Here is a 5,769-nt window from a genome sequence, read left to right as displayed (position 1 = left end):
AGTTTGCACGTCAAGTGATGGTCCAGTAGAAGTCTGAGCCTCAGGTGGTGGTCTGGCAGAAGTCCAGACATTAGGTGGTGGTCCAGCTGAAGTCTAGGCCTTAGGTGGTGGTTCAGCATAGTTCAGGCGTCAAGTGGTGGTCCGATAGAAGTCTGGGCCTCAAGTGGTGGTCCGGTAGAAGTTCGAGCCTCAGGTGGTGGTCAAAAGAAGTTCGGGCATCAGATGGTGGTATGGCAGAAGTTCTTAGCCTCAGGTGATTGTCCGATAGAAGTCTGGGTCTCAGGTGGTGGTCTGGAAGAAGTCCAGGCATCAGGTGGAGGTTCAGCATAAGTCTAGGCTTTAGGTGGTGATCCGACAGAGTTTAGGCATCAGGTGGGGGTCCGATAGAATTTTGGGCCTCATGTGGGGGTCCAGCTGAAGTATGGGCCTCAAGTGATAGTCCGGAAGAAGTTCGGGCATCAGGTGGTGGTTTGGTAGAAGTCTTAGCCTCAAGTGGTGGTTCGATAGAAGTCCGTGCATCAGGTGGTGGTTCGACAGAAGTCCAGGCATCACGTGGTGGTCCGATAGAAGTCTAGGAGTCAAATGGTGGTCCGAAAGAAGTTTGAGCCTCAGGTGGTTGTCAGGTAGAAGTCCGGGCCTCAGGTGGTGGTCCGATAGAAATCCGGGCATCATATGGTGGTTCGACGGAAGTTCGGGCCTCAGGTGGCGATTCGATAGAAGTACGGGCTTCAAGTGGTGGTCCGACAAAAGTTCAGGCATCAGGTGGTGGTCCGACATAAGTCCGGGCCTCAGATGGTGGTTCGGTAGAAGTCCCGGCCTCAGGTGGTAGTCTGGTCGAAGTCTGAGCCTCAGGTGGTGATCCGGTAGAAGTCTGGGGAGTCAGGTGGTGGTCCGATAAAATTATGATGATCCGGTAGAAGTCCGGAGCATCAGGTGGTGGTCCGGCATAAGTCCGGGCCTCAGGTGGTGGTTGGGATGAAGTCTGGGCCTCAGGTGGTGATCTGGCAGAAGTCCGGCGGGGCGTCAGGTGGTGGTCCGGCAGAAGTCTGAGCATCAAGTGGTTTTCCGGCAGAAGTTTGGGCCTCAGGTGATGGAGCAACGACATCTCCTGGTGGTCCGGCGGAGCAATGACTTTAGGCGGTGGTCGAGGAGGAGTGAGGAGGCAAGAGCGATCTCCATCTCCCTCTTGCTCTTTTACTTGGAGCCCCCATTTTCAAGAGAAATGAGGGGCTATTTAAAGATTTTCTATAGTGGCATGGCCCGTAAATAAGTGAGAGATCAAGGGTAAATGGGGAGTGGTTGGATGGGCGGCCGATATTGAATCTCTTAAGTAAGGATCGTTTGATGGACATTTGAATGCTTAAGTGATATCAGATTTTGGTGATCTTGGGCTCATTGGATTCGTATCGTCGAGCTGCTCGCTTCAACCATAAGCATGTTATGTTTGGAAAATGTTAGATAATCCAAATTGTGGTTCAAGATAATTTTTTGATGATGTATCAAGAGTAATATTCAATGACAATGTTAAGATAATAATTTGATTATGTTTATATATGGACATAAATAAGTTTCTACACACACATGATGATGATACATATATATTCTAGAATTTGTTTTTAGCAATTAAGTATATTTAAATTTCATCTAAGACAACTTTCTTACTACTTTATAAAGTAACTTTTTAGTATAAAAATTTTTTGAACTAGAAATTTTATTATGAAAAAATGCTTTAGAAAGCAGTTTCAAACAAAGTCTTAATATTTGTAATAACTCATATTCAATAAGATAAATAACAAGATTAAAAAAAATTTCAGCTTATTTACTTAACCAGATCAACCTAATAACTCATACTCAACCAAGCTTGTTGTGAGTTTATATTTGACTCGTTCAAATTTTCATATATTCTTGCTCAGCTCGAATTTAAAATTATTCATAGATATTGTATTTGTATTTGACTCATTTGAATTCAAGCTAAAACAGCCAATTTTGAGCAAAATGAAAATAAAAATGAGTATAAAATAATAGAATAGTTTTACTTTACTAATAAATAAATATGAAAAATTTATAAAATTAATATTATTCATTTATTTATTTCAAATAAATAATGAATGGATATCTAATCAAATAAGGTTATTTTATGTTGGGCTTAATAAGAAAAAAGAGCACAAAACTATTCAATATCAGCTCATTTATTTAACCACAAATTAATTATGAGCTTCTTAACTAATTAAACTTAAGCCATTTATGGTTAATGATTTTGTTAACAGTTTTAATCCTAACTAACACTAATTAACAAAAATTAAAAAATTGAATTTATTTAAATATTTATATATTTCCAGATCTGGCATTGTTGACTAATTGAACACATGAGGTGTACAAAATGCCGAGGATCGGACGGCCATTAACGAACCACCTCAAAATTGCACATAGTCCGATAAGATGGCGACAGGGGCATAACCGACAACTGGTGGGGTCCACCACGTCTAAATCAACTGTTAGGATCCCCCTTATCGAAGGATCAGATGGCTACAAAGCCATTCCAATTACACCGTACGATTAGCTCATCATGGATCAGAGCCATTGGCTGACGAAGCACGCAAGAAATCTTTCCCCCTAAAAAATAAAACAACGGGAAGAAATCGGTGGCGGCGGCAGATATACTCCAGTGAGAGACACTATCATTTTATAATAATTTTAAAACTTAAATATGTTATATATAAAAGTATTTCAAGTACATGTATGTACTTAGAATGATGTCATACAACCACTGGGCATCCAAATTTGTCCAAATGAAATGACATAACGTGAATTACAAAATTATCCTTATGAACAATTTCTTCATAAGAATATCATATGGTTTTCATAAAAAATAGTATAGAACTCCCCCAACTAAAAAAAAGTTGTAATTTTTAATTGATTCATCAAAATAAAGTATAATTTAAGGGGGTTACATAATGATGTGATGCAAGTTGGATGTGATGAGTTCAAAAAAATGATATTTTTAAAAGATAATTTTATCTTTTTTGCACTTTACTCCCTCTTTTAATTTTGCTTTACAGTCTCTCTGTTCCTGGATGGAGAGGGTGGAAGGGAGGAAGAGAGAGAGAGAGAGAGAATGGCTTCTCTTGATGCTTAGCATGATTGAGAACACGAGGGGGTTGGGACCATAGAGAGAGAAAGTGATGAGGAAGCATAAAGATGGCTCCTTTTATTATTATTTTTTTTCTCAAAGAAATATCCAAGAAGCTGTATTTGGCTAAGTTCAGGAAGACAATCTCATTCTACAAATAGCAGAAGAGAAAGCACTCCTGCAAGCCGTTTGATCGAAGAGAAAACGCTCTGAGTTGAGAAGGTTACATGAAGAGAGAAGAAGAAGAGAAAAGAGGATCAAATAGATCGCAGATCGGGATCTGATCTTCCTTCACAAACAATTTTCTTCCTATCTATCTCTCCCTTCTGTATTTATTATTATTGGATCGATGAGAGTGGGCTGACAGAAGAGAGTGAGCACACAGCGTTGAAGACTGCATCGACGAATGCCGTTCTTGTTGCGTGCTCACCTCTCTATCTGTCAGTCAGCCTTATTATTGGCCACTTTAATCGAACCCGTAGCTCTTCTTTCCTCTTTAGGTTTGCTTTTCCTTTGCTTTTCTTCTTATCTATCCATCACATGCCTCAACGCGAAGACAAAACAGAAAGAAATAGAGAGCTTTGTTGCAGAGCATTTGGTTGTGGCTCATCCAAATGGCAGATCAGATCTCCCACTCTTCTGACACGTCTCCCTGGGCTCGAATTTCCACAGACTTGCCTGTTCTCGAGGTGTTAATTTTATTGGTTTCTTCAAATTTGCTTTGGAATAGCGTGAATATATTTGGATAAAGTTGATATCTTGATGATTTTGTAGAAGCAAGAGGAAAAAAATCTTGCCTTGATGATTTTGTAGATTCAAGAGGAAGCAAAGAACAGATCAGGCGGCGTGGGTTTTGAGATAGAGAGCGAGAGGACAAATGGTTTATTCCCCCTCCTCCAACCCAAAAGAAAAAAAAACGAAAATTTTGGGCTCGGAGAGCGAGAAGATGAGATCGAGAAGCGTACGCCTCCTCTGCTCTTCCGTGCTATCTGGCTTAACGGACCCTACTGTTGACCGGTCCTTGCTCCCTCTTCTTCTTTTTAACTCTCTGCCTTCGCTGCCTCTTTTGCTTCTTTCGTCTTCTTTTTCTGTGTATATTTCGTTTTTTATTTCAGAAGATCTGTTCAGTCGCTACCGGCTCTTGAAAGACAAGATCTTTGTCTTCGTGAATAAGGGTTGATGACAAAAAACCCTAATCTAAGCACTCAACTTTCTTCTCTCTCTCTCGCTCGCTCGCTCTTCGTCCTATCCTCTCTTTCTTTATTCTTCTTTTCATCCCAGCAATGGCTTTCTGATAGGAAGAGGAGGAAATGTCATCTCAATAGAGTTGAACAGGTTCGATCTTTACATAAGTCTAGTTTGTCTCTACTTCTATGCTTCTCAGCTACAGTACAATATTCCATGGAGCTTGCAGTTTGTTATTTCTTAGCAAAATGAGTTATTTTTCTGCTTGTTCTTCTTTCTTCTTCACCAACCAAATCTGATAGTTTTTCTACCCTTCACTAATGATAGATTTGTGTACATGATCATGCCTAAGTAAATTTCTTCAAAGTTTTCATAATGTTTGACAGTCTAATGCAGTGAGATTTAGCAGTTAATTAGTCATGTGATTGTGCTTTATCCATTAGAAAGTTCATGGATTCCTTTGGAGTATGAATTATTTGGTTTTAATCTTAATTATTGATGTAATTAAGCAGTTTTAATGCTAACAAACTTTTGTTGAGCTAATTAAGTTTTATGTGGCTCTTTAATCTTCTTGATGGGGTATCATTAATTTTATATTAGTTTCTGACTATGACAAGTAATTAGGGAGATTTAAGACAAAAATGTCATCCTTATGAATAAGACTGCACTAATGCTGTTTCTTCTAAAGCAAATAAATGGGCCTATCTGCTATTGACTTCAACGAATCATTAATGTTGTTTAGGTGCAAATTATGCAGTTCTTGTCTTCATCATTAGTAGAATTTTGTGATATTTTCATAGTTAGTTGAAAAGTAAGACTAAGGCTTCATTTGGGACGACTTTTTTATTGCTTCTTAAAGAAAGTGATCCAAACGAAGCCTATACATTTATATAATTAGTCCTTTTGATATTTAAAAAAAGTAATTGTTCAATGAGAAATAATATTTTGGTCCAATTTTCTTACTTGATTATAATTAATAAAATAGAACTTATAGTTAAGATTTAATTACTTTGCTTAAATATTTATTAGTACACAAACTTAAAGATGTTGAATTATTTTTTATTATTTTGCTACTACTTTTTCTAAATGTTTTTATTTTGTTAAAATGGTTTTAAAGTTTAAGAAGGTTGAAAAACCTAATTTGTTACTCCATGCTCAAGTCCAACAAACTAAATGTTGAGAAGTCTAGATGCTTAAGATTTGTGTAAGCTCCCCTTCCCCCCGGCATGAATCTATAGTTTATTTGGAAGGTATGGTTAGCTAGAATGTCCTCATCATAAACATATTAGTTTTCACTCTTCCATTGACTTTCATAAGGCTTATAGTATTCAAAATGTGTGAAGTATGGCAATTAGGGTTTGAAATTTGTGGAACAAAGATGTACTAATTTTTTTTTTGAATGATTTAAATTGACTTTTATAAAACTAGAATCATAATTTGGTTCTAGAAAGTCA

General features: G+C 37.8%; 1 long non-coding RNA gene across 2 annotated transcripts; it reads left to right on the top strand.

Moving 5' to 3' along the window:
* The first annotated feature begins 2,859 nt into the window (after positions 1 to 2,859).
* LOC114579780 lies at positions 2,860 to 4,887 on the top strand. Of its 2 annotated transcripts, none has more exons than XR_003700959.1 (2): positions 2,860 to 3,819; positions 3,905 to 4,887. It is a non-coding gene; the product is annotated as an uncharacterized LOC114579780 (long non-coding RNA). The 2 variants fall into 2 exon arrangements; XR_003700960.1 differs by having other exon boundaries at positions 2,861 to 3,819; positions 3,944 to 4,887.
* Positions 4,888 to 5,769: the final 882 nt, after the last annotated feature.

Source organism: Dendrobium catenatum, unplaced genomic scaffold, assembly GCF_001605985.2.
Source record: "Dendrobium catenatum unplaced genomic scaffold, ASM160598v2 fragScaff_scaffold_629, whole genome shotgun sequence".
NCBI lineage: Eukaryota > Viridiplantae > Streptophyta > Magnoliopsida > Asparagales > Orchidaceae > Dendrobium > Dendrobium catenatum.
Note: the sequence above shows the minus strand (reverse complement) of the source record. Positions and strands in the feature narration are given on the sequence as shown.